The following is a 14,015-nucleotide window of genomic DNA, read 5'->3' as shown; positions in this document are numbered from 1 at the left end:
CAGGCGCTGGGTTTCCTGCTTTGCCTCCTGAACAGGGTGGAGGTCGATCCTCTCCAAGCTGATACACAGGCTTAACACAGTTCCCATCAAGAAAGAGCATGAAAAGACAAAATAGGGACTGGGAGAAAATATTTGCAAACCACATATGCCATCAAGGACTGTCACCTAAAACATATAAAGAACCCTCAAAACTGAACAAAGGGCTTCCCTGGTGGCGCAGCGGTTGAGAGTCCACCTGCCGATGCAGGGGACACAGGTTCGTGCCCCGGTCCGGGAAGATCCCGCATGCCTCAGAGCAGCTGGGCCCGTGAGCCATGGCCACTGAGCCTGCGCGTCCGGAGCCTGTGCTCCGCCACGGGAGAGGCCACAACAGTGAGAGGCCCACATACCACAAAAAAAAAAAAAAACTGAACAAAAACAAAAAATCGAGTTAAAATGGGCAAAATACATGAACAGACACTTCACCGAAGAGGTTACAGAGATGAAAAAAAGACTCAAGAAGAGATGTTCAACATTATTAGTCACTTGGGGGATGCACATTAAAAACACAATGAAGTGTCACGAAACACCTATCAGAATGGCTACAATAAAAGATAGTGACGGCACCAAATGCTGGTAAGGATGCAGAGAAAGTGGATGACTCATACATTGCTGCTGAGAATGTAAAATGCTGAAGCCGCTCTGGAAAACAGCTTGGCAGTTTCTTTAAAAATCAAACACGCAACTACTGTCCAACCCAGCAACTGCACTCCTGAGCATCTATCCCAGCCAAATGGAAACTTACCTTTACACAAGAACCTGCACACAAATGTTCATAGTAGTTTATTCATAATAGGCAAAAACTGGAAACAGCTCAGATGTCCTTCAATGGATTAAACTCTGGTCATCCACACCATGTACCTACTACTCAGCAATAAAAAATAACAGGTTATTAAGATACACAACAACCTGGGTGAATCTCCAGAGAATTCTTCCAAGTGAAAAAAAATCCTAAAATGTTACAAACTGTATGGCTCCATTTATGTAGCATTCTATCTTAAAATGAAAACTATATATAGTTATTTATTTATTTGGCTGCGCCGGGTCTTAAAGTTGCAGCATGCGGGCTGTTCATTGCTGCGTGCAGGATCTTTTAGTTGCGGCATGTGGGATCCAGTTCCTTGATCAGGGATGGAACCTGGGCCCCCTGCATTGGGAGCGCGGGGTCTTGCCCACTGGACCACCAGGGAAGTCCCTATATATCATTTTTGAAATGACAAAAGTAAAGAAATGGAGAACAGGCTAGCAGCTGCCAAGGGTTTGGGAGGGGGTGGGAAAAGAAGAGAGATGGTGGGAAAAAGAGTGACTTGAGGGATCGTTGAGGGGACGGAGTTCTGCGTCCTGACTGTATCAATGTCACTATCCTGGCTGTGATATGGTACTAAAGTTTTGCAAGGATGTTACCACCAGGGGAAACTGGATAAAGGGTACACAGCATCTCTCTGTATTGTTTCTTACAATTGCATATAAATCTACAATTATCTCAAAATGAAATGTTTAACTTTTTTTAAAAGCTATTTAAAATATTTTTTAAGGCCCTCGTATGTTCACTGGTGAATTCTACCAAACACGTAAGGAAAAAATTATTCCAGTTCTTTACAATGTCTTGCAGGACACAGAAGCAGAGGGACTAGTTCCTAACTTGCTCTATGAGGGCAACATTACCCTAATACTAAGACCAGACAAAGGAACTACATGAAAATTACAGACCAATATCTCTTATGGACATAAATGCCAAAATTCTCAACAAAATATTAGCAAATCAAATCCAATAATGTATAAAAAGAATTATACACCACAACTAAGTGGGATTTAACCTAAGTAAGCAAGTCTGGTTCAACATTCAAAAGTCAATTAGTGTAACCCATCACATCAACAGGCTAAAGAAGAAAAATCACAGGAGCATATCAGTAGATGCAGAAAAAGCATGTGACAAAATCCAACGCCCATAGGTGATAAAAACCTTCGGCAAACTGCGAATAGATAAAGAATATCTACAGTAAAAACTAAAGCTTACATCATATTTAATGGTGAGAAACTAGAAACTTTCCCACTGAGATCAGGAACAAGGCAAGGATGTCCCCTCTCATCACTGCTTTTCAACATGATACTGGAAGTTCTAGCTAATGTGAGAAGACAAGGAAATCAAAATTATACAGGCTGAGAAGGAAGAAATAAAACTTTCTTTGTTCACAGATGACATGATTGTCTGTGTTAAAAATCTGAAAATCAGCCCCAAAACTCCTGGAATGTAAAAGCAACTATAGGGGCTTCCCTGGTGGCGCAGTGGTTGAGAGTCCGCCTGCCGATGCAGGGGACACGGGTTCGTGCCCCGGTCCGGGAGGATCCCACATGCCGCGGAGCGGCTGGGCCCGTGAGCCGTGGCCGCTGAGCCTGCGCGTCCGGAGCCTGTGCTCCGCAACGGGAGAGGCCACAACAGTGAGAGGCCCGCGTACCGCAAAAAAAGAAAAAGAAAAAGCAGTTATAGTAAGGTTGCAGGATACAAGGTTAATATATAAAAGTTAATCACTTTCCTATACAGCACTAGCAAACAAGTGGAATTTGAAATTAAGAACACAATACCATTTATGTTAAAATACTTAGGTATAAATCTAACAAAATATGTACTAGATCTATATGAGGAAAACTACAGGGACTTCCCTGGTAGTGCAGTGGTTAAGAATCTGCCTCCCAATGCAGGGGACACAGGTTCGAGCCCCGGTCCGGGAAGACCCCACTTGCTGTGGAGCAACTAAGGCCGTGCACCACAACTGCTGAAGCCTGTGCACCTAGAGCCTGTGCTCCACAACAGGAGAAGCCACCACAGTGAGAAGCCTGCACACTGCAACGAAGAGTAGCCCCTGCTTGCTGCAACTAGAGAAAGCCCACGTGCGGCAAGGAAGACCCAAAGCAGCCAAAAATACATAAATTTATTTTAAAAACTCTACAAACTCTGATGAAAGAAATCAGAGAAGAACTAACTAATTGAAGAGATAGTCCATGTTCATGGAGAGGAAGACTCAATATTTCCAAGGTGTCAGTTCTTCACAACTTGATCTATAGAATCAACACAATCCCAGTCAAAATCTCAGCAAGTTATTTTGTAAATGTCAAAAAACTGATTCTAAAGTTATATGGAGAGGCAAAAGACCCGGAGTAACAACACAACATTGAAGGAGAAGTACAAAGTCTGACACTATCCGACTTCAAGACTTACTATAAAGCTACAGTAATCAGGACAGTGTGGTCTTGGTGGAAAAATTAACAAATAGGTCAATGGACCAGAATAGAGAGCCCAGAAGCATACTCACGTAAATACGGTCAACTGACCTTTGGCAAAGGAGCAAAGGTAATATAATAGAGGAAAGAATGTCTTTTCAGCAAATGGTGCCAGAACAACTGGACATCCACATGCAGAAAAGTGAATCTATACATAGTCCTTATGCTCTTCATAAAAATTAACTTAAAGTGGATCACAGACATAACTGTAAAATGCAAAGCTCCTAGAAGATAAAATTGTGATCTATAAAAGAAATGACTGGTGAGCTGGACTTCATTAAAATTAAAAACTGTTCTGCAAAAGTCACTGTTGAGAGACTGAGAAGATAAGCCACAGACTGGGAGAAAATATTTGCAAAAGACACATCTGATTAAGGACTATTATTCAAAATATACAGAGAACTCTTAAAACTCAACAGTGAGAAAATGAGCAGCCCAGTTACAAAGGGGCTAAAGACCTGGACAGATACCTCACTAAAGAAAATACACAGGTGGTAAGTAAGCACATGAAAAGATACTTTAGATCTTTTGTCCTTAGGACATTGCAAATTAAAAAAACAACGAGATACGGCCACACACCTATCAAAATGGCCAAAATCCAAAACATTGACACCACCCAATGCTCACTTCTGCCCACCTGGGCCCATGACCTTCATAAAGAGAGCTTCACCTGCAGAATGAGCTGTGCCTTTCCCCTCCAGTTGTCCTTATCCTTTCCTCAAACTGCTGTTCTCTTAGATTCTCTAACTTCTCCCATCATTTTTATCTTGGATGAACATTCCACCTTCAATTCCTTAAACAAGTATATTTACTTCTTACAATAATTTGTCTACTGTGGTTTTAAAAGCTGCACCCCACTGAAACTAGACAATCCCTGGCAGAATTTTAGGAATTGGTGCAGGGTTTTATAAAAGGGATAAAGGTCTTCAGAGCCAAGATGAGGGTTACAAGTAGGTCCCTGCTAATATATTCCAGCCAATAGAAGCTTGTCTCTTAAGGATGGTTTGCTTGCTCCCACATTTTCTGTATTGTGTATAAGCTTGTGGTTAACTGATAGGAAAGATTTTCAGCATGTGCGACATAAATATATATTTGGTCTCTGCCCCCGACATAGGGTTCCTAAAACTCCTGTAAGTTCCTAGATGATAGGGGTGGTAGGAGCATCTTACACAGAGCACCTGAATTCCTTGGAATATCCTAGGTTGTAGGGATGTCGTTTGTTCCACGGAGGTGACCCTTGGTGGGCTCCTGGATAGCTTCAGAATGGGAGCTGGTCTCCAGAAAGACCAAACCATTATTAGAAGCTTGTAATTTGCAGCCACGTCCCCATCCCCCAGGGAGGGGAGAGGAGCTGGAGATTGAGTTAATCTGCATGATGAAGCCTCAGTAAAAATCCCTAAACTACAGGGTGTGGAGAGCTTCCAGGCTGGTGAGCACATCCATGTGCCAGGAAGGTGGTGCACTCCAGCTCCAGGGGACAGAAACTCCTGTGCTCAGCACCCTTCTGGACCTCGCCCTATGTACCTTTTCATCTGTTCATTTATACCCTTGATAATAAACCAGTAATGGTAAGTAAAGTGTTTTCCTGAGTTCTGTGAGCTGTTATAACAAATTATCTAACCCGAGGAGGGGTCATGGGAGCTTCAGGTTTGTAGTGAAGTCAGACAGAAGTGGGGGTAACCTGGGACCCACTACGTGTGATTGGTGTCTGCAGTGGGGGCAGTCTTGTGGGACTGAGGCCTTAATGCTGTGGAATCTGAATTCAATTCAATTCAATTACAGGACACCTGAGAGTTGGAGAATCGGTTGGTGTTGGAAAAAATTAAAAACACCACGCATTTGGTGTCGGAAGTGTGAGTAGAGAAATAGTTCTCTTTTAGCGTGTGTCATTTTTGTTTAAATGACTCTTTCTCGGATTCTTGAAAAGATAACACGTAAGCTAAACTGCATTTCTGGAAAAACAAAAACCCAGCAGATAATCTAACCTAATCACAAAGGTGGCCCATGTCATTTAGTACACAGAAGGTAGAAAGATGACAAGGTGGTTAAATTTGCACAGCCACACCCAGAAATAAGAACATACTATTTTTATTTTTATATGGTTTTAAAATAGCATTACTTCTCTCTCAGAAGCAAAAAGATGTGTTTTATGTTTTTTTAGTCATCCTATGTAACTTTAACTCTGGGCATTAGAGTGGCTTTATTCACAACTCTACTTTGGCTTTTACTTCTCATACTGAATTTTCTACAAGTTGTACTGACTTAATAAATTCTCTCCATTGAGAATCCCTGCAAGGGTCATGCCTTTCCAGAGGCCCTTTCCCTAACTTTCAGGCTTCAGCTCAGTCTACCCGGCCACAGCCTGAGTATCCTAAGGCAGCACCAAAGGTCCCTTAGCTCACAGGAGCCCAGGTTCCAGGCGGACTCCCCTGAAATGCTGGGGTCATTGCCCTAAGGATTGCTGCTCACCTTCCTTGCTGAGCAGGGCTGCCTCCGGCCTCTGCAGGGGGCTATACCTAGTTGCAGGGTCTTTCTAGGCATCTGTTTGCCTCAAAGTAGTTCTGGAAGAACTGTTCCCTTCCCCTCCATCCACACCTGCACCGTGCAGCTCCTGGGCACTTAAAATGTGCCTGATGCAAATTGGAATGTGCTAGAAGTGTAAAATACACACTGGATTTCAAATATTTGGTACATACAAAGAATGTGAAATATCTCAATCATTTTTATTTTGATTATATGTTGAAATGATAGTGTTGGGGATATATGGGGTTAAATAAAAGGCTATTAAACTAATTTCACCTGTTCCTTTTTACTTTTTTCATATATGGCTACTAGAAAATTTTAAATTATATGTGGTCGGCAGACATTGCAGTTGGCAGCACTGCCAAGAGGGACATGGAAAGGAAGGCAGCCCTCCCAGAAGGAGTCACAAAGCCCCCCATTTCCAAGTCCCCTTCCAGCCCCCAAGGGTGAAGTGGGCTAGGTGGGCTCCTCCGCAGCATCCCTTCCCTGCTCTGTCCCGAGATGTTGATGGGACTGAAAGCACGCAGAGCAACAGGGAGCACTGCTCAGAGAGAACTCCGCCATCCTACAATACTTGTCTCTACCTCCGGCTTTCTGCCACAGAATCCAGATCCCAAGGGGTCACAAAGGCATTGAAACAGAGAAGAATGAAGAATTTCTTTTCCCCGCTGTGGCTCCCCATCAGAGCTAGGCTGTTCCAAACACAACTCTGCAAATCATCAGCTTACTCCTTGGCTCCTGGCTTACTGATGTGCCTAGTGGCCAGGCTCTATGACCCCACTTCTTTCAGTGGTGTGTTTGTAAATGAGCTTTCTAAACATTCTCCAAGGGGCCAATATTATTAATGAACACAGAAACATAACAAATATATTTTTCCGATATTAAGTTAATTACAACAATGGAAGACATGTCAAATTTTTATTCCTCTTTGCTTTTACAATAGAACCAAAAGAGTCAACTTAATAACTTATCGTACCTGCTGATTTCTGCAAACTAGTTACTTTACTAACAATAATAATATTATAACAATAATTATGGAGAAGTTAATTGGATAATAGAGCTTTTCCACAATTTAAATGGAAACAGATAAGAAACTAGATAATTTTCCGTCCCACAACTCAAAATGCTACCAACCAAACCAACCCTGCTGTCTGCATTTCACTGTGGCCCTAGAGGAGACTGGTAATTCCTGTGACTCTGGGGAAACATCTACACTCAGAAATTCTCCAAGGTATTCAGTAGTTCTCTATAGATTTTAAGTTGTATCTTAGCAGCCTATCTGGAGAATTTGTTTCTAAACAATTTAGGGGAAAATCATTATGGCTTTTTATGCAGAGAACCCGCCAGAGGAAGAAATTCCTATTTCTAGGAATGGACTTTTACTTCTCTCCAGGGCCTGCTTCCACCCTTCATGACTCAGTGTTAGTGCAGACAATTCTCCCGGGATCACAGGAACACGTGCTTTCTCCTCGGGTCCAGACAACAGCGGTTATGTCATGCACCTCCTCAAAAACGGAGGGAGGGTTTTAATCGTCAGATCCCTCAGAGACTCTGAGTAACCCCTTGGCGCCCTGATGCAGAGGGAAAGCTTTATTTTAATGATGAAGCTGTTGGTGCAGACCTGGCCTCATGGTCCTTAAAACAACTTTTCTAAACGAGTTTTCCTTCAGAAGATGGAGACAAAATCTACATGCATGCACATTTCACCACGTTGTACTTGACTCAATTTTCAACCCTTTGGATTTAAACTCAACATGGAGAATCTGCGACAAGCATCTCCCGAATTCCTCTAAGATCATCTGCTCTGCCAAGCCCTCAGGGCAGCGCTCCTTCTCGGCCTCTTCGCCCTGAGCCAGCAGGCAGGCGCACGTGGCTTCCACCACCTCCCAGGAGATGCATGAGGATGACTGCCTGTCAGAAGCAGACCAGTTAAAGGCCACGTTCAATCACTCCACTGTTTTTAAATACCTTTCATATTCAAGGAGACACGTTTGTCAAAGCACTGTAAAGAATGTCACCGGTAAAATCTAATGTTGTCTTCCTAATACTGGAAGCTATATTACCTGTCATAATATAAAGGATTGCTTTTAGAAGAATAATACAGAGGTCAGGTGAATCTGTCAGCTCCTAGGCATCCCTCTTACGGCAGATCCTAAATTTTCTCAAACTGAGATCCACTAAGGAGCCCAGAGACCTGGGCTGCAGTATCAAGCCCATGGGCTGGACAGCGGGTGAAGCAGCAGGAGTCTTAGCTAAGACAAGCCGTGCAGCCTTGCTCTAAGCTCTGTGCACAAGTCTACCTGAGGAAAGTGGCAGTAGGACAGCTACCCTGGGCACCAGCCCCTCCTCCCAGGGGCACTTGCGCTACAGACGCACAATGGCTCTGAGGACTCGCCTCCTAGGGGGCGTGCTGTCAGCATGGCCTTGCCTCGGAATGCCCCCTGGATCCCTGAAGAGGTTCTGTTGTACGGGACCAGCCACTCTCCCCAGTGGGTTCAAGGGGCAACTGTGGCTTAGCTAGGTGGTTGCCCAAGTCATGTTCAAACTGAAAAAATTTAGGAAAACTATAAAGTATTAAAAAGTGTTGGATTATGAAAATATAGACGTTGGGACTGGTTAAAATCTCTCTGTAAAGGCAATACACAATGACTTTTGTTGAAGATGAAAGAACAGGGCTGTCCTCAGGTCAACAGTCTTAACATTTTGAGACCAGACTCCAACGTATGGAGCCCCTATCACATTCCATCAGACACACAACATCCCCATGTCAGGCAATGTTTTCACATATAATTTCACAGAAGATGCAGCCATGTTTCAGTACATTTTTACCAATGACGACCTCTGCAGGTCACAGTGATGAGTATTTCTGATGTCTCTAACCAAATAAGCATGAACTTGGCTTTTCTACATGTTATCAATTAATTAATGATATCTAGTGCTTTATCGTGACATGACCCATCACAGAGAACTCAAAGAAACTTTTTTAAATGGATGAATCTAGTCCAATATATAATAAAATTATTACTCAATCTTTGAGACCTGCTAGGAGTATAATATGACCTCAGAATAATTAAATGGGAAGATATCCAACTAAAGTGGACTCCATAATCACTTTAGTAAGGAATACAGCACACACCGAGAACATCTCTCTGCTGTCACTTTCTATGGTAAAGAGTGGTTCGGGTATTTGCTGCCTAGAGATCATGCCCTTGCCTCCTGAGGTCCTGTAGGGACCTTCTGCTCTTGTACAAAACCAGGGGTAACTCAGACGGTCAGGACAAAAAGGTCGAGCTTAGAGGACAAATAGGACCAAGTGGATTCGACAGCAGGCGCCCCTCTGAGGTAACAGTGTGTGATCTAAGGTTGGTCAAGACAGAGAAAGAAACTGGCGTCTTCCTTCCCTATCCCTTGTCCCCCACCTACAGACAAACACGCTTTCTTTCCGGCGTGTAAACTGTTTTAACTCTCCTCTCAAATTTTATCTTTTTTTTGGCCGCGCTGCACGGCTTATGGGGGGATCTTAGTTCCCTGGCCAGGGACTGAAACCGGGCCCCGGCAGTGAAAGAGCGGAATTCCAACCACTGGACTGCCAGGGAATTTCCAGCTCCCTCTCAAAATAACCTTGAATTCCCCTATTAGGAGGGTTAGTTCAGAGTACCTACCTATCTTTTCTGAATTTTGGTAGTCCTGAAAATTTAGTTGTTGACAAATGATGGCCGCCTTCAAAACCTCCAATTTCCATATAGTTTGGCATGTTCATTAGTGTTTTTCGTCCTGGGCTTTCTTCATAATTTTTGCAATCAATGCATTTGCAAATAGAAGAACACATAATTTTGGCCTGGTAATGTAAAATGCTTCAATAAAATTAGGTTGTCCTACCATTCATCAAAAACCAACAAATTCTATTTGGATCTTAAATAGCTGTTTATATCTGTGTGTGCACGCACGTATGTAATCTGCAATTTTCATACCAAAGAAAGGCAGAAGTGAAGAGGGGCAGGTGACTGTGATGTGAAGAGAGGTGGGGAGGGGCCCCCGAGCACCGGTGGGCGGGTGTGGGTGTGAGCCCCGAGCAGAGAGTGGGGTCTCTCCCTCGTCCAGCGGAGCACAGCGAAGGCTCCATCTGACCCTTGTTCTAATCGAAGCCTGCCTCAGCCGCTTATAGCACCCCAGCTGGACCACCCTCCTCCTTCAGCACCGAGGGTGTCGTGCTGGCTCTGCTGTTGCAGAGAACGTGCGAGTGGGTAGAACATGAAACCCACCCGAGGCCGGGCCTGCGGTGGGCATTCTAGGGGGCGGCCCTTCCTGCTTCCTTGTGGGTGGACTTTGTTTCTTGTCACACAGTTGCGTGACACTCAGGGCTGGGGACCAACCCCTTGCTCAGGCCCGGCCTGGGGGCAGTCAGAAGGCTGGCCCTGTGACACTCTGGTTTCCAGTTTCCTCTTAGTTTCAGCCCCTGGGGGTTTCCCTTTGTCCTTTCCAGCTCAGACATGCATCTAATGGGGTGTGTTTTATTCTGCACCTCTGGGTGTTTTGAATAGGAGGTTTTTCGAGATTGCTAGTCTTTGTAATGCCAGACACTACAGGACATCAGCACTTTGCGTGGGCCACTGCCCGGCAGAGGTTAAGTGGGCTGACACACTGTGTCTCGGCAGCCAGACGAGCTGCTTGGGAGCTGCCTGCTCAGAGCAGCCAGGTGAATACTCACCTGAGGACAAGGCTGCCCCCACTACCCCACCCAGAGCGTCTCCGCCCTGCTCAGCAAGGAAAAGGCCCACCTCTGGGAGCCACCAGATGCTGGCCACTGAGGGTAGCTCCGGCCCCCGATCAGCAGCTGCAGGGCGGGCAAGGCCCTGGCACTGGGCACCCTCTGCTGGACACTCAGGGCGGGCTCGGGGGGGACACCACGCTCCCAAAGGAGGCCTGAGCTCATTTACTTGATTCGTAAGGTGTAATTCACATTTGAGAAATTAAGGTAGGTTGATGGGTGCCCTTTTAGAAGCCCTGGAAGGAAGAAATTAAATTATATTTCTCCCTTAAAATTGAAGATTTTTTAACCACAAAGTGACTTAGGCTATATATTTAGCTGGTTTTTAAAAATAATACTTAGGAATTGCTGACTGACCTCATAGCATTCACAGTAATTCTTAAGGCAGCCTGACCTCTTGCAATTACATCCTTTGTTGTGTCGAGGCTTAACGTCTCCCAATTGTCCTTTCCCAATTTTTGGTTGGAAGGCTTCCGGATTTCTATCAAGACATGCCTAAGACAGAAAATGCAAAACTCCATCAAGATATATTTTATTATTTAAAAATAATGCTCAGTGCAAAGTACCTGGCCTGCCCCACGAGCAGTGTGCCTCATTTCCTCACATCATTCAGGAAGTGCATCACCCCCCCCATTTCATTTTAATTCATTTGAACACTTAAAGGTAGAAAATTTATGGACAGTAAAGATGTGATGAAAATCATTGTGTCCATGTGGACATATTTCCTTCCTGCATCTCTTGTACTTTTTTTCCTGAGATAGTTGGGATCACAGCACTCTGATACCAGCTCACGTTTGTTAAATGTGTACTGTGTTCCACTTTGTGTGATTTATACGCGTTCTCTCATTTAATCCTCACAGCAACCTTGTGGAGGAAACACTACCACTGTTTTTGCTGTCTGCCGGATGAAGAAACTGAGGCACCGAGAGGTCAGATGACAGTGACCAAGTGATGGAATCCGGTTCCGGTCCCTGTGCTCATGTCCAGCCCCGGGTCTCAACCACCAGGTGCCTTTCTCGTACATCACGCTTGGCTTTTTATCGTGCTTTCTTTGTTTGACTCTTCTACCTGTCTGCTACCTACCTAGACTATTTTCAGTGGCAAGCTGAGGCTGTGCTCTTTATGAAGCTGCGCTGGAGCAACGCGGAAGGCGCAGCGGCAGACCCCGTCCTCCCTCTCCCCTCACAGGTGAGCAGCGGGGACCTGGTCAGCACCACAGCTGGAGGCCCCATCGCTGCAGAAGGGCCTTTGCAGTGAGGCTGCTGTGTTTGTGTGCTTTTACTTTTTACTGCAGCACGAGGGATGGTGGACCGTGATGAATCTGAGCACGTGTGAGCCCCGTGCGACCCCCACCCAGACCAGGTCAGAGGACAGTCCAGCCCCCCCATGCCGAGGTCCCTCATGACTCCTCCCCATTAACACACCCCTGAGGGGACCTCTATTCTGACTGGGATTGCTTTAATTTTGCCTGTTCTGGAACTTCATCTAAGTGGAAGCATTTGGTGTGTATTCTTTTCCATTTGGCTTCTTTTATCAGCACCGTGTGAGTTTCTCCGGGCTGTGGCACAGAGCTGTGGGTCTTTGTTTTTCATTGATGTGTGTCACCCGTTAGATGATACACCCCGACAGATCTATCCATTCTACCACTGAACACACGGATTGTTTCCAGTTTGGGGCTATTATGAATAAAACTGCTGTGAACATTTTTGTACAAGCCTCTGGTAGACATGTACGCTCATTTCTAGGGGCTCTGTTTTTAGGAATGAACTGCTGGGTCACAGCACATACAAAGGTTTAGTTTTAGTAACTATTGCCAAACAATTTTCCAAAGTGCTGGTACCAATTTACATCCCTACCAGCAATGCATGAGAATTCCAACACTTTTTTTTTTTTAATAAATTTATTTATTTATTTTTGGCTGCATTGGGTCTTCATTGTTGTGCACGGGCTTTCTCTTGTTGCAGAGCACAGGCTCTAGGCGCATGGACTTCAGTAGCTGTGGCTTGTGGGCTCTAGAGCGCAGGCTCAGTAGTTGTGGCGCATGGGCTTAGTTGCTCCGTGGCTTGTGGGATCTTCCCGGACCAGGGCTCGAACCCGTGTTCCCTGCATTAGCAGGTGGATTCTTAACCACTGCGCCACCAGGGAAGTCCCCCAACACTTTTCAAATAGAACTTTTTATACTTTTAATTGCAGACAGTATCCTTTACCCCTGAAGAAAAGGCTACTATATTGAAGCTTAGATGCAATTGAAGCTGTGGATCTGCCTGTATCAAAATTGATATTTTCAACTGATTTATCTATAATTCAAGAGGCAAGTTAAAGTATTTTAGAAAAAATAAACAGACCAACCATGGCACAGTACGAGAGCCTCAAGTCCACAGGGGATGGCCCTCAGTTTCCCTGGGTAAGTGAGAGGGCACCAAGACGTGGCCTGAGCAGGTGGGCTGTGCTCCCTCCTCTGGTGATCTTTTGTGCCCACGGGAAGGGATGAAAACTGCCTCTAATGCATTTCGCCTTTAGCAGATGGCCTGCGGGGCTCTCCAAGGTGCTGTCTGCCCCTAGATTCTCCCTTCACCGGGAAGCCAAGGAGAATAAAAATCAGCCTAAGTAACGATGGCCGAGAGCTTTCACCCAGCTTTCTTCACACAGTGGACCATCTCCGCCTTTTCAGACCATACTCTTTGAAGTCAGGCTTATCTGCTGCATAACACAATCCAAATTTCTAAACCTCAAATCAAGACAACGTGGAGGAGGACGCTCTACGGAGGCCGAGAAGGAGAGAAATGTGGACGCGGGCTGTGTGGCTGGGCCTTCGGGCGTTGGCGGGCGGGCGCCAGGGCTTCACCTCCAAGGCCGATCCTCAGGGAAGCCTCCGGGTCACGGCCGAGCTGATAGAGCACCTGGAGCGGCTAGCGCTTGTGGACCTCGGCAGCCAAGAGGCCGTGGCACAGCTGGAGAAAGCCATCGCCTTCGCCGACCGGCTCCGCGCCGTGGACACGGACCGGGTGGAGCCCAGGGATTCAGTTCTGGAGGACAGATGTCTGTACCTGAGATCCGACAATGTGGTAGAAGGCAACTGTGCTGAAGAACTACTACAAAACTCCCACCGAGGTGTGGAGGAGTATTTTGTGGCTCCCCCATGTCATATCTTTTGGCCAAAGCTGGATGAAAAAGAGCCCTTCTCACACCGCTGAGTAGCTATTCTGGGAAGGGGTGCCCTCTAAAAACGTGGAAGTGCAATGACTATTTTGTTATGAACACTAATGTTCCCACTTCCTTCAGTCACCTGAAAAAAGTGATGGTTAGGTATCTTTTAGTAACTAACTCTTCTGAAGACAGAATTGGGAAAGATCTAGCCAAAATAAGGCAAAGAGCCCCTGATGCCAACGGAAGTAGAAGGTATTGC

At 45.4% G+C, this 14,015-nt stretch overlaps 1 pseudogene; it reads left to right on the top strand.

Annotated features, from left to right (window-relative positions):
* The first annotated feature begins 13,392 nt into the window (after nt 1–13,392).
* LOC103069412 (glutamyl-tRNA(Gln) amidotransferase subunit C, mitochondrial pseudogene) lies at nt 13,393–13,803 on the top strand (annotated as a pseudogene).
* Nucleotides 13,804–14,015: the final 212 nt, after the last annotated feature.

This window comes from Lipotes vexillifer, unplaced genomic scaffold, assembly GCF_000442215.2.
Source record: "Lipotes vexillifer unplaced genomic scaffold, Lipotes_vexillifer_v1.1 scaffold1094, whole genome shotgun sequence".
NCBI lineage: Eukaryota > Metazoa > Chordata > Mammalia > Artiodactyla > Lipotidae > Lipotes > Lipotes vexillifer.
This window is presented reverse-complemented; position numbering and strand designations above follow the sequence as displayed.